This window comes from Phocoena phocoena, chromosome 2 (assembly GCF_963924675.1).
Source record: "Phocoena phocoena chromosome 2, mPhoPho1.1, whole genome shotgun sequence".
NCBI lineage: Eukaryota > Metazoa > Chordata > Mammalia > Artiodactyla > Phocoenidae > Phocoena > Phocoena phocoena.
In genome coordinates this window covers 123720343-123734486 of record NC_089220.1, presented here as the reverse complement: position 1 = coordinate 123734486, position 14144 = coordinate 123720343, and the positions used below count along the sequence as shown (strand labels likewise).

The 14144-nt window shown below is 37.4% G+C and overlaps 1 protein-coding gene across 2 annotated transcripts in view; it reads left to right on the top strand.

Annotated features, from left to right (window-relative positions):
• Nucleotides 1–14144, top strand: part of GABRB3 (gamma-aminobutyric acid type A receptor subunit beta3) — a 241925-nt gene that overhangs the window by 208317 nt on the left and 19464 nt on the right. The gene's annotated exons all lie outside the window — the stretch shown is intronic.

The window sequence follows — 14144 nt, the reverse complement described above, 5'->3', positions numbered from 1 at the left end:
ACTGAATGCTGTGCTGTAGCTGAGAGAATAAACAAAAGCGCTCTGTAAAGTGTAGGGTATTCTAAAGACCACAAACTCTGGGTGGAGAATTCTCAAGAAAGCAGAGCTGGGATCTCCCATCTTGGCTTTCTCCTGACAATGTAGCTTAAACCACACCAAGTGGATGGTTTAGCCCTGGTCCTGTGCCAGCATTCATGAAGCCTGCGGCCTGCACTCTCTGCCTGTAGCCTCTATCTTGAATGCCTGTGACCCATGGCCACCTTGAATCTCTTCACCTGGCCACCTTCTACTCATTCTTCAGCTTCATCGAAATGCTCTTCCTCTGTGAAGGTTTGGCCCCTGCTCTGCCCACACACTGCCTCCCCAGGTTGGCTTAGGTGACAGCTCTGCATTCCTTCAGTGCTGCACTGACCACCAGTGCCTGCGACTTCAAGGAGACCCTTCCCATAAGAGAGGCCTGTCCTGGGCATGGCTGACCCCACTCCCCGTCCCCTCCTTGTGGGATGCCTGCCATGCTGCGGACATGCAGCCAGTCCACACTGGGCCAGTTTCTCTCCTCTCTACCTCAGCCTCCATAACAAAGGGACATGCAAGTGGAGACAGAAGCCTGAATGTTTAAGGTCCATCTTCATGGTGGTGCCACCTTCTCCTGTGTTGCAAGACGTCCTGCAAATGTGCTTGCAGTCTCTGTAAAGTATGCACAGAGGTGCTCACCTTGGGTGGGTGGTGAGGCCAAAAGGCACATGGGCTTACCATTAAGGAATAGTTTCCACAACCAAGAAAATTGCCCTGTGATGTGTTGCAGAAAATGATTTATTGCTTTTAAAACTGGATTTCAAACTGTTCCATGCTCCAAATGATGTGAGCAGAGGTCTGCTCAGAACGCAGGGATAGTCTTGTCTTGGTGTAGGAGTCCTGCCCATGCCTGCCTTTGTCTAGAAGATTACAGATAGGGCTGTTAGGGCACTGCCAGGAGGCCCTTTTTGCATTTTCATGCACCCTCCTTGAAAGCCTGATGAGGCATCTATGGAGGGTGTGGTGCTTCCATGGGAAACTGCAACCACATAGAATGGCCTTCCTGAATCCTCTTGCTCAAAAGCACTGGAGCCACTTTTTTCTAGGTGCAGTCTCTGTCTTTCTTTTAACTATGTGTATGGCAGAACATATCCTAAACACATCTGGAGAAGATACACAAGATCATGCCCTCAGAATGCAGTGTTGAGTCCTCTTTTCTGTGCTCACCAAGTTTCTGCATTTGCACGGTGTCACCAGGAGCTCCGTATCAGTCAGTTATAAACCTCCCATCCTTCAAAGACCCTGCGCTTTAAAATTATTCTAATTTGCTTACTTATGTAAAAAGGTCATAAGCCACATTGTTACAAAACTATTTCAAAATTAAATATTATACTAATTTATTTTCCTTTACACAAGTGTTCTGAATTAATGAGATTTCAATCAGTAAACTGGACTGAATGATTCTGTAGCCTGAAAGAGAATTCTCAGAAAGGGGATTAGGAAAGACATAACACTCTGGAGGTTTCTGGAGATGCTCCTTCTCAGAGTCATGCAAGCGAAATTCTGTGGCTGGCCCACCTCTCCCTTGTCCTGCCTCTTTGAGGACCTTGTGAATGGCGTCTTGCTGTGGTTTCCCAAGGTGTAGAGTCCTAATCCACCTCCTGGGTAACATGAGGTTGCAGGCTGCAGGGCAGGGAATACATACAAAAGGAGTCGTGAATATTCACTCAATGGCTGGCATGAACTAGGCATGGGGCTGAACCCTGGGTCAGAGAGGGAACAGGGAGTGTCTGGTCCAGTGGGACTGTTCACAGCCTGCAAGCATTCAGCAGTGTGCCCCGGATGACATCAGGTAGCCTCTTACCTAGTGGGGTGTTTAGCAGGAATTGAACCACAGTAAGAGAGAGCTCGAGTTCAAGAAACAGTGTGTACAAGGTTTAAAGACTCAGACCCTGGAGCCAGAACTGCCAGAGCTTAAGTCCAGACTCTGGAACCTTCTAGCAGGGTGACCCATGATGATCTCTCTGAGAAAAAGAGGACATTGATAATATCTATTTGGTAGGATTGTAGAAGATTACATGAGTTAGTATAAATAAAGAGCCTAGAATAGGGTGAGCACTGATTAGCTTTCATTAATTAAATTGCATGGGTCCAGGAGTGAGACATATTTTGAGGACTCTGAGAATAGACACTCCAGTGGCTGCCCAGAGCTTTAAATATTAGAAAATGTATGACATTATTCTCCTGGATTATTGAGCATGATGTAACTGACTCCTAATTGCTTGTCTGAGGGTTTCTTAAGAATAGGGCTTGTTTGGGGTTCATATTTGTATCCCTAATACATATCCCAGCATCTAGCCCACTCAACAGTTTGAAAACTGCATGGTTGTTGAATTACAAGAGGAAGTTTGACTGTCATTACTAAGTATGTATTCAACCCTAATCAAATGAATTGTTTCTGCAGAAGAGATACTATATAAATTAATAACATTATATGTTCAAATATTTAATGTACTAAAATATGATGTTTTAAAAAGAAAAATCCACATAAAACCTCTTTGTACCTGGGGAGGAAATTAAGTATGCCTTTGCCCAGAAGGAGGGAGCTTTGTTCCATGAGTGCATTTTAAAGAAATAACTGAGTTAGTTCACCTCAACAATAATTATTCCATTTCTGCCATGACTCAGCAAATAGGTTTTGGAAAAAATATTTCGATCCCCTTACAACTCAAAAGAAAATGAAGTAAAACTTTATTACTCACTGTTATTTCTAACAATAACAATGGCATGCTACATTATAATTCATAGCACCTTGTGTTCGAGATTTTTCACTAATGTCCCTGGGAGACTGCTACTTGACAAACAAATTAGCCCAAGTTAAAGTATAGGAAAACTGATGTTCAAGAATGATAATGATTTGACCAAATTTACACAGTAAAGCTAGAAAGGACAGAAATTAATCCACAAGGTTCCTGACAAATAGGAAACCCTGATATATTTTTTGACAAAGATTTTAAAAACTAATATTTTTAAGCTTTATTTAAATGATTATTTTCCATACTTTTATATATTAATGTTATAAGGGTTGTTACACAGCGTGTAGCTGTTGGGATGACAAACAATGTCTGCTGTGCCTGTCCACGGCATCTGTGTGATTCCTTCCCTTACTTTCCATTATTAATGGGCTGTACATTCTTTTTTTTTAAATTTAATTAATTAATTTATTTATTTATTTTTGGTTGCGTTGGGTCTTTGTTGCTACATGCAGGCTTTCTCTAGTTGCAGCCAGTGGGGGGCTATTTTCGTTGCAGTGCGTGGGCTTCTCATTGCAGTGGCTTCTCTTGTTGCGGAGCACAGGCTCTAGGCACGCGGGCTCTAGAGCGCAGGCTCAGTAGTTGTGGTGCATGGGCTTAGTTGTGCCACGGCATGTGGGATCTTCCCGGAGCAGGACTCAAACCTGTGTGCCCTGCATTGGCAGGTGGATTCTTAACAACTGTGCCACCAGGGAAGTCCCTATGAGCTGTACATTCTTGATGAGCAGTGCTTTTATGCAAGTTTCTAAAATGGATGTCGGGATTGGAGACCTCCAAATTCTTAATCCAGAGACCTAGAATTGATTCATCCAATGTCCAGAAATCCTTCATGGCAAGAAATGTGCCTCTGCCTTCCAGTCCATCCTTCATTTTGCTGGCAAATTAGTAGCCATGCAACATTGTTTGCTTTTTTTATTGACAAATAGTTGATTTACTATGTTGTGTTAGTTTCTGGTGTACAGCAAAGTGATTCAGTTATATATTTATACTTTTTCATATTTTTTTCCATTATGGCTCATTACAGGATATTGAATATAGTTCCCTGTGCTATACAGTAGGACTGTATGTAGTAGTGTGTATCTGTTAATCCCAGACTCCTAATTAGTCCCTCCCTTACCCCCTTTCCACTTTAGTAACCATAAGTGTGTTTTCTATGTCTGTAAGTCTATTTCTGTTTTGTAAATAAGTTCACTTGTATCATATTGTAGATACCACATGTAAGTGATACCATATGGTGTTTGCCTTTCTCTGTCTGACTTCATTTAGTATGATAATCTCTAGGTCTAGGTTGCTGAAAATGGCATTATTTCATTCTTCTTTATGGCTGAGTAATATTCCAGTGTGTGTGTGTGTGTGTGTGTGTGTGTGTGTGTGTGTGTGTGTGTGTGTAGATATATATATATAGATAGATATCTATAGATAGATATAGATAGATAGATAGATAGATTACCATGTCTTCTTGATCCATTCATCTGTGGACAGATGGACATTTAGGTTGCTTCCATGTCTTGGCTATTGTAAATAGTGGTCATGCAACACTGTTTTCATGAAGCCACTTTTCAGCTCCAGAACCTGTGATGACTTGCCTTTGCCTGCAGCAGCAAGGAATCCAGTCTCCTTCACCATGGATCCACATCTAGCTCTAACCTCTCCTCTTCAGTTTAGCTCATAAACATCCCCAACACAAAGCTTTGTTTTAGTTGCTGCATTCATCTCTTCTCTCCTCCACTCACTCCTGCATGCTGCCTAAAGACTTTTGCTCCTATTACAGCCCACATTTGATGTATTCTCTTCCTCTTTTTTCTATTCATATCCAGTACATTCATCAGTGGACAGTTGAAACACCAACATCTCTGATTGGCCTTCCTTGAGCATCTCTGCCAATTATCCTTTTCCTTTGAAAAGCTTCGAGTCACAGTCTGACTGTATCATTCCTCTATCAATTGTCATATGTTATTACTCTCACTCTCTTATATATCTGGCGTTCATTTAAAATCTTCTGAATTAATTCATTTGTTCATAACCATATGTTCAGGATTCCCACAAAATACCAAAACCCCGATTACAGATTCTGCTTGAAAGTCAAACAGAGAAGAGAAAAAAGAAATCTTTCATTAGATCCGTGGTATATCATTGACTATTTAAATCCACTGGATTTCTTGGAAAGTCCTGAATCTATTAGCAATATTCCTTCTTGATTCAGAGCTATATTTTTTAAGGAAAGAGTTTATAAAGTGAATACTCAGATCATTCTTTAGCACCTACAGTCTATAGAATTAAGCCAAACCTGAAGGCATGCATGGGGAAGTCTTTCCAAGAAGGAAAAGGGAGACCAGATTAAAGAGAAATAATGAAAGAAGAGAGCAGCTTGCTGTCACCTAGATGTGAGATTACCTGATGTTTCATTTCTGCTTTAACCCTAGAAATAAAGTATGTTTTTACTGCAGTTCACAGATTTCTACTTCAAAGTGTGATCTAGTTCTCTATGACTCATTAGTGGTTTATGGTTGAATTTCAGAAAATACTGAAAATGTATTTTTAAAAATAAGTGCAAGTTGAGATTAGTCTTTGAAATCTTTTGATTAAAACCTGAAAAGATATTGTCCTTCTATACAAGCTTTGGGAATTGTGTAAGAAATTTTTACTGAACTTAGCTTTTAAACCTGTTCTAGATAGGCAAGCCATAATTATTTAAATGTTGGGGTTTGAAAACGTCTTTCAAAAAAACTTAGCAAAGCAAGTATTATATCATTATTTTCTGCTTACTGAAATTAAGCCAGTGACTCAAGCAGAATCTCAATAAAGGAAATATGTTCATTCTTTTATCTAATTTCTACTTAGTTAAACATAATAAATATACATGTGTTGCTGAAGTACTTGGGATGTGCCAGAAATATCAAGTTGAATGACCTTAAAGCAAACAGATCTCAATTCATTAAGAAATATGTGAAAATTTTACGTAAATTGTCAAACAGAAGTTGGTGGACCTTCTAAAAGAAGGTAATTAATTAAAGCAAGACACTCCTAGGAAGGTTTAGAATTTTTCTCATGCTTTATTTTTAATACAAAGACTTATAGATTTTTATGACTTTAAGGATAATCTTTATAACTTTTCTGTATATGTACATACAGAAAAATATTTAAAATATAAATATAGTACTAAGTGAATTATCAGAAAATGAAAATCGTGTAAAAAAGGAAAATCAGGTCAAAAAGTAGAATGCTGTGGGCACTCCCAAGATATACACTATGACCCCTCCTAATTTCTTTACATCCCTCCTTCTCAAAGGAAACCACTATCTTGTTACAGTATAGTTAATTTTGTATTTTTGAACTTTATTGAATGGGATAGTAGAGTTTAACTTATTTTGTGACTACCTTCTTTAATTGAACATTATGTTTGTGAAATCCATCAGTATCGCTATGGTTCATTTATTTTCCTTGCTATACTACTGTGTAAATACACCACAATTTATTTTTCCAGTCTACTGCAGGTGGAGATTTATGAGTAATGCCACTGTGAACATTCTTGTACTTGTTTTCTTGTGAATAAATGCTCACATAAATGTTGAGAATATGCTTAAAAGTGTAACTGTGAATGTTCAAGCTTAATGATTATGCCAACCTGTTTTCCAAAGTGGTTTTACTAACTTACATTCATAGCAGTAGTGCCTGAGTGTTCCTTTCACCCCACAACGACCTTGCTAATATTTCACATGGAAGTCACCTGTCGGATGTTGGGTGATGTCTTGTGGTTTTAACTTCCATTCCTCTGAGTGCTAGTGGGACTGAGCACCTTTCCCTAATGGCTCTTTGGAGATCCTCTTTTGTGAATTACCTATGCAAGTCTTTTTGTGTGAATTTCCTGTCAATAATTTATTGGAGTTATTTATAAATTCTGGATGCAAACTTATACAGGTATAATGTGTTACAAAAATGTACTTTTTACACTGAGACCTACAGTCCACCTGGAATTCATTTTTTGGTGAAAGGTGTGAAAGTTTCATTATCTTCCACAGCATCATTGCGCTTGCAGCAACACCTTTGTCGTAAATTGTTTGTATGTGCATCGATCTGTTTTTGACTTTGTATTCTGTGCCATGGGTTTATTTATCCATCTTTGTACACTTCCCTCACTGTGTGGATTGCTGTAGCTTTTAAGTAGAGCAGATCCTTCCTTCCCTTTCTTTTTATTTACTATTGATGATTATTTTTGGCCCTTTACATTTCCATAAAACTTTTATAATCAGATCATTAATTTTCATTTAAAAAATGGTTTGGCTTTTTATTGGGAATGTATTAGTTAATTTAGTGAAAAGTGACCTTGTTATAATTCTTTCAATCTGTATATATTTTATCTCTCATTTTGGTCTTCTTTAATTTGTCTCAATAACATTTAGAGTTTTCTGTGTAGAAAACTTGTACATCTTTGTTAAACTTTTCTATATGTTTGATATTTTCTGATATTATAGATGGTAAAATTTTCTTAACATAATTTCTTATTTGTTGCTGGTATATAAGAACACAATGATTTTGTATTGAACAACCTTGCTAAAGTTTTATTACCTCTATTAATTTATCTGAGATGGTATTTTTACCTATTCCTGAGCACTGGAGGGGCCTTTGTACATTTGGATTCCATATTTCCTCATTCTGACTTATATATGCTATTGTCATTATGTCTTATAATTTTATATATATTTTAAACCCTGTACCATATTATTATTGTTATTAGATGCAGGAAATTTTCACTTAGATGTAATTATAAATAATCCTCTCTTCTTTGTTATTCATTCTTTCCTTTACCACCAAGTCTATCTGTGAATGTTTCCTTCTGCCTAAAGAAGAATATTTTTTAAATATTTTCTTTAGTATGAGCCTCCTGGTCAAATTTCTTATAGGGTTTTTTTTAAAAAAAAAAAAAAACAACCTGTGTATGACTTTATATCATATTTATTCTTATAGGATAAATTTGCTGGTTACAGAAAGATAGGCTGGCATTTTTTCTTTTTCCATTTGAAGATATGACTTCATTTTCCCTGGTGTCCATTGTTTCCATTGAGAAGACAGCTGTTGGTCTAATTGGTGCTACTTTCAAATTAATCTGTTTTTCCTCCCCCTCCAGATCCTTTTATAATTTTTCTCTTTGTTTTGATTTCACTGGCACTTACGATGTACCAAGATATAATTTTCTCTCTAATTATTCTTCTTGGAGTTTGTAGATCTTCTTGAATCTTTGGCTTGAGGTCTTTCAGCAGTTTTAGAGCTCTGTTAGCCACCATTGCTTTTCCTCCATTTTCTCTCTGCTTTTCTCCTTCGAGGGTTACAATTTCAATTCTGACAATTCCAACATTGGATCTTGTTACTATATCTTCTATCTTGTCACTATATCTTCACCTTGCTTTCTGAATTTTTTATTTTCTCTTCATGCTTCACTCTGGAAATTTTCTTCTGGTTTATCTTTCAGTTCAACAGTTCTTTCTTCATCTGTGTCTAATCTGCTAGTATTGTACATGGGAAAATTATAGATGTAATTCAAAATCTGTGATGATGTTTTCTTTCTTCAGAGAGAATTTATGCTTGCCTCTATCAGGCATCTAGAGGCATTAGCAATCCAGAACAAGCTTCATTTACTTTCTGGGATTTGGGTAATGCTGAGTTCAGATTCATTCCTTGTGCATGCTTGAATCCTTGTGATTTATCTTTACATCTTGGACAGAGCTCTTTGGAATCCCTATTTGATGGTGTCTATCTCCAGTTTTTGCTCCCTTTGTTCCATGAGTCTGTCAGATGTTCTACTTAGCTTCTCATCTTTCTGTTATAGAAACTATAGCTATCTGAAATGTGGAGCTCACCTCTCCCAGTTTACTTTTCCTCCCAAACCTTAGCCCAGATTCTTACTGGCTTGTTATCGCTCCAGTGCCTCTAAGGAGATGTATTTAAGTTTTGTCCATTTTTCCCAGTTGTTTCCAATAGAAGGGTTACCTATTCCACAATACTCAAACACCATAGCTTATTTTTCATTCCTCTTTATTTTTTCAGAAAAATTTACAGTTGTTTCAATATTTAATTCCTATTTAGCTTGGACTATTAATTACATGAGAGTAAAAAAGAAGAAAATTTGGGATACATTTTTTATAATCACAGTTCAGTAAATATAAATTATTTAATTCTGTATTTTTCTGATAACATTATAGAGAGGAAACACTTATCCATAATAGTGTACTACTGAGGAAAGTGCTGTAAAGCTCAAAGTCAGGAGATCTGGGTCCTTGGTTGCAGCAATACAAAGCTGTGAAAATATGAGTAAAGCACTTCAATGGCAGATAGTAAGAGGATTAGGTTAAAAGAAATACTGTGTTAAATTTATTTCAACAAGCATATCCAGCTAACAATCAAAGAGCCCTTTAAATATCACTCTGGACACGGGATCACTTCATTGGGACTTCAGCTTTTGTACTTGTCTTGAATGTACTTCTGCTGACCCACAAACTTTGGTATATATGGTTTTTGCCAAATCTGAAATTTACTCCTAACCTTTTCATTTTCTTTGAGCCAAAAGACTGAGATTTTTGATAAATTCGTGGGGAACAAGTTACTTAATATGCCTCTTTAATTATGTGATGTTTTTATTTCTCTCCTTTTTTTCCGGGGTACATTTGGACTGATACATTCTGACTTCATTTCAAAATACTTCTGTCAAGATTAGAAGAAAGAAAAAGAAAAGAATCTAAAAATAAATGATGATGATACATTTCTGTTAAGATACCTGAATTTTCTATTCTTCAAAAATCAACTTTCAAAATACTATTTTGCTTTTCAATTATGATTATGAAACAAATTACAAAATTTTTAAAAGTCTGCATGTCACACCCTTAAAGCATTCACTTAATTTTCTCTAGAGTCCATTCGTGAACTCTGTGCTTTAGTTTTTTCCTAAAGTAAAGCCCTGTGATCAAATTATTACTCATTGGGTCTCTAAATAGCATCTACTATTGGTCTAGAGCCAATATTATATGAAAGGTTAGAAGAAGGAATTATCATCTATATCTCATTGTCTTTTAAATTCCAGAGACAAATTCCCATTCTTTTTTCCCCATCGACTGTTTTTAGAAGGATACTTAGAGACAAGTCACCTGTGCTTACTAGCCAAATACTACTAATCTCTCAGTGCAAAATGGCAGAACTAGAGCAAACTTACTCTCTCAGTGCCAAAGGAGAGCTTAACTATCTCATCTTATTGCTATGAAATCATTTTCCTTTAAGGGCTCCTGACCTATGAAAAATGTCTCACTACAGAAGCCAGATTTCCTCAGAAATTCATTGTCCCACATCTCCTTTGCAAAACTAACTCTCGTCTATCTTCATCTTTTGGAATTGCTTTTAAGACTTACACACAATTTTTAAAATATGCTCAGTGGTAAAAATGCTTAGATTACAGAATCTTGAGCACAGAAGTCACCACAGAGGAGAGAAAGGAAAGGAAGAAGGAACTTGCTTTTATTGAGTGTGTATTTGCAGCCAGATAGTATGTTTGGTACTTGATATGAATGAATTAAGCCATTTAATTTCCAGTAAAGTACACATAGTAGGTATTCTTTTTCTTATGACAGAGTTATTAAAATGTAATTTACATACCATAAAATTTAAGCATTTAAAGTATATAATTCAATTGTTTTTAGTGTATTTACAGAGTTTTGTAATCATGACCACAATCAATTTCCAAATATTTTAATCACCCCAGAAACCCTGTACTCATTAGCAGTCACTCCCCATTTCCCCCAATCTGCCAACCCTAACCCTGGGTAACCACTAATCTAATTTCTGTTTCTATAGTTTTGCCTATCCTGTACATTTCATGTGAATGTAATCATACACTATATATGGTCTTATATGTCTGGCTTCTTTCACTCAGCATGATGTTTTCAAGGTTCATCCTTGTTGTGGCATTTACTGATACTTCATTCCTTTTTTTTGCTGAATAATATTCCATTGTATGACTATATCATTTTTTGTTTAACCATACATAAAGTTGATGAATGTTGGGCTGTTTCCACCTTTTGATCATCAGGAATAAAGCTGCTATGAACATTCATGCACATGTTTTTCTGTGGACATAAGTTGTCATTTGCATTACATATGTACTTAGGATTGCAACTGCTGGGTCATATGATAACTATGTTTAAGCTTTTGAGGAACTGCCAAGCTGTTTTTTAAAGTGGCTGTACCATTTAAGTTCTATAAGCAATCATGAGGGTTCTAATTTATCCACATCCTTACCAACATGTGTTATTGTCTCTCTTTTTTATTGTAGTCATCCTAATAGTATGAAATGGCATCTCATTGTGTTTTTGACTTGCATTCCCTTAATGAGTAAGATGCTGAGCATCTTTTATGTACTTACTAGACACTGTAAATTTCTTCTTTGGAGAAATATCTATTCAAGTCCTTTGCCCATTTTTAAATTGGGCTGTTTGTATTTTTTGTAAACCTTCTTTATATATTCTAGATATAAGTTCTTCATCAGATACATGATTTGCAAATATTTTCTCCCTTTCTGTGGACTGTATTTTCATTTTCTTGATGGTTTCCTTTGCAGAATAATAGTTTATAATCAATGGAGTGTGATGTATATTTTTTCTTTTTTCACGTGTGATATTCTTGCCCTAATTTTACACACAAGGAAACTAAGGGTCTGAGAGGGTAGCCAGCTTCCTAAAGGAATATCCCAAATAAACCCTGAGCCTGAAACTGGATCACTCAGATGCCCCTGGTCTTTGCTTCAGAGTCATAGGATAGAACATTCTGGCTTTACTGTGGAGGATCAGAAAGAGAATCATTGCCTGGTTGAGACAGTCTTTGAAAAAGTTTTGTTTTTCCTCTTTCTCTCTTTCCTATTTCATATATCTCCTTTCCTTTATGGAATTTTTGAACATATATTAGTTAAGGTGACTAGCAATGCAGGTGAGAAAGTTAGGAACACCATTCTGAACTTTTAAATTAAAGTAAAAAAGGTAGATATTAAATGAGACAGTGTCATAAAGACCCCAAGAACAGCACCAAGCTCACAAAGCTTCCTAGGCCATTGTGACAGAGCCCCCACGGTGGCCGCCTTGGAGGGGGACAGGTATATGTACATAGGCCAGCTCTGCTACAGTTGCTAAAGTATCAGCTTGTTACTTTATAGATACATTTGAGTGGCTCTTATCACTCCGCAAAGGTGACATGATACTCTGCATCCACATTTTTATGAGTTCTTCAACAATATTAATGCCTTAGAAAGTGCTATTAATTGAGGCTGGATGAGAGATCCAGAGCCTTGTTTCTGGCCTCAACTTTTAATGCATCTGGGGAGAAAGGGTTGAGATCAGCATCTTCGATAGATAGTTTTACCAAGGAAGCCCCGAACCAGAACAATGAACTTGTATTTAGGGACTGTACCTTTGTCTTTTTACTCAGCATCTACTTGTGGACCTGACCACATCTGCATTGGCACACAGACTTTAGGGCTTCTGGGCCTTTCTGTTGTAATTTGTAAGCTTCTATTGCTCTTTTGAAGGTTATGTCTTGGTGCAGCTGACTCACTACTTCTGAACTTTAAAGCCACTTATTATGATCATTTGAGGAGTTTCTCCATAGATATAGGATCCATCAGGACATCGGTTGTACCAGTGTCAGGACTTTATCTAACAGAGCTACACAAAGACTCTATGTGTTCTTGAAGATGCACACCAAATGGCAAAAGTCTTTGCCTAGAAGAATGGGTCTTGACACCTCTGAAGATTCTTGTGTTTATTAACATTCTGAGGTCTCTGTCTCATGGTATCTTGAAAGGCTTTTCTTCATTTGGCCCTGGTGGATCTTCTACCTTGAAGGCTATTCTGCTTCTCTGCCTGTAAAGACTCTTATTCAACCAGTAGTATCTCAGTTTAGATACCGTGAAACCTTTCTTAAACTTGTGCCCTAGAATATCCAGGGTAGCCCTTACCTGCGATTTACAGAGGCCAGTTCTGTATGAGTCTCTCTGACAGATTAGAAGCTAGTTGAGAGCATAGACTATCCTCTTATTCATCTTTGTTTTTCCTCCATTAACATTCCCACCTGTGGGATTAGGAGATTGGGATTGGGGGGGCGGCACATGGTGAATGCCTAAAAATTTTGTTGATTTGAAGGTATATTTCACATTTAAGAAATAGAATGTATTTAACTAAAAGAATACATAAGAAAATAGTATACTTTCTTAATTCTATGTTCTGTGTTAATGAGTACCTTGGTGAATACATAGTTTTGAAATCTGAGTAATATTCCCTTTCTCAGGGTCACTAATGACCTTCCAAGTGTTTCACTATGCAATTGTATCATTGGTCCCCATGTTGCCTGGGGCAAGTATTCTCAAAAGAGTATCAATTGTACTTCATTGCATAAGTATCAATATTTGCCTTGTAGGGAACAGTTTCCCTAAAGAAGATGCATTTTGGAAAAAGTTAAGAAAGTTGACTCAGAAAATGGAAAGTTGGGGAATATGGTAGATTGCATTATCATTCAAAAAATATTTGTTGCACTTCCCTGGGAGAGGACTGAACTGTCCTACTCCAGGGACATAAAGATTGACAGTGAGACTTGCTCTGGACAATGAAATGTGACGGGAAGTATGTGTGGCACCTCTTCCACAGTGTCCAGCTGTCTTCCAGATAGAGGAAGCTAAGTGGCTATGGAGCACAAGAAAGAAAAAGAAATCTTTGTTGTAAAGCTACTGAGATTTGAGGGGTCTTTTGCTACTACAACATGAGCCAGTCTATCCTGATGGAATCAAACAATTCCAAGTAGAGTGGATATAGTGACAAATATTTGGAGCATAGAATAGCAAATGACAAGTAAAGGCATAAGATTGCCAAGAAACTGCAAACTAAGATCTGATTTTGAAGTTACTTCAGTAAAAATGTTGAAGTTGTGGGCTTCCCTGGTGGTGCAGTGGTTAAGAATCTGCCTGCCAATGCAGGGGACACGGGTTCAAGCCCTGGTCCGGGAAGATCCCACATGCCAAGGAGCATCTAAGCCCATGCGCCACAACTACTGAGCCTGTGCTCTAGGGCCTGTGTGCCACAACTACTGAGCCCATGTGCCACAGCTACTGAAGCCCGTGTGCCTGGAGACCGTGCTTCACAACAAGAGAAGCCACCGCAATGAGAAGCCCGCACACTGCAGCAAAGAGTAGCCCCCACTCACCGCAACTAGAGAAAGCCCATGCACAGGAACAAAGACCCAACACAGCCAAAATAAATAGATAAATAAATAAAATAAATTTATTTTAAAAAA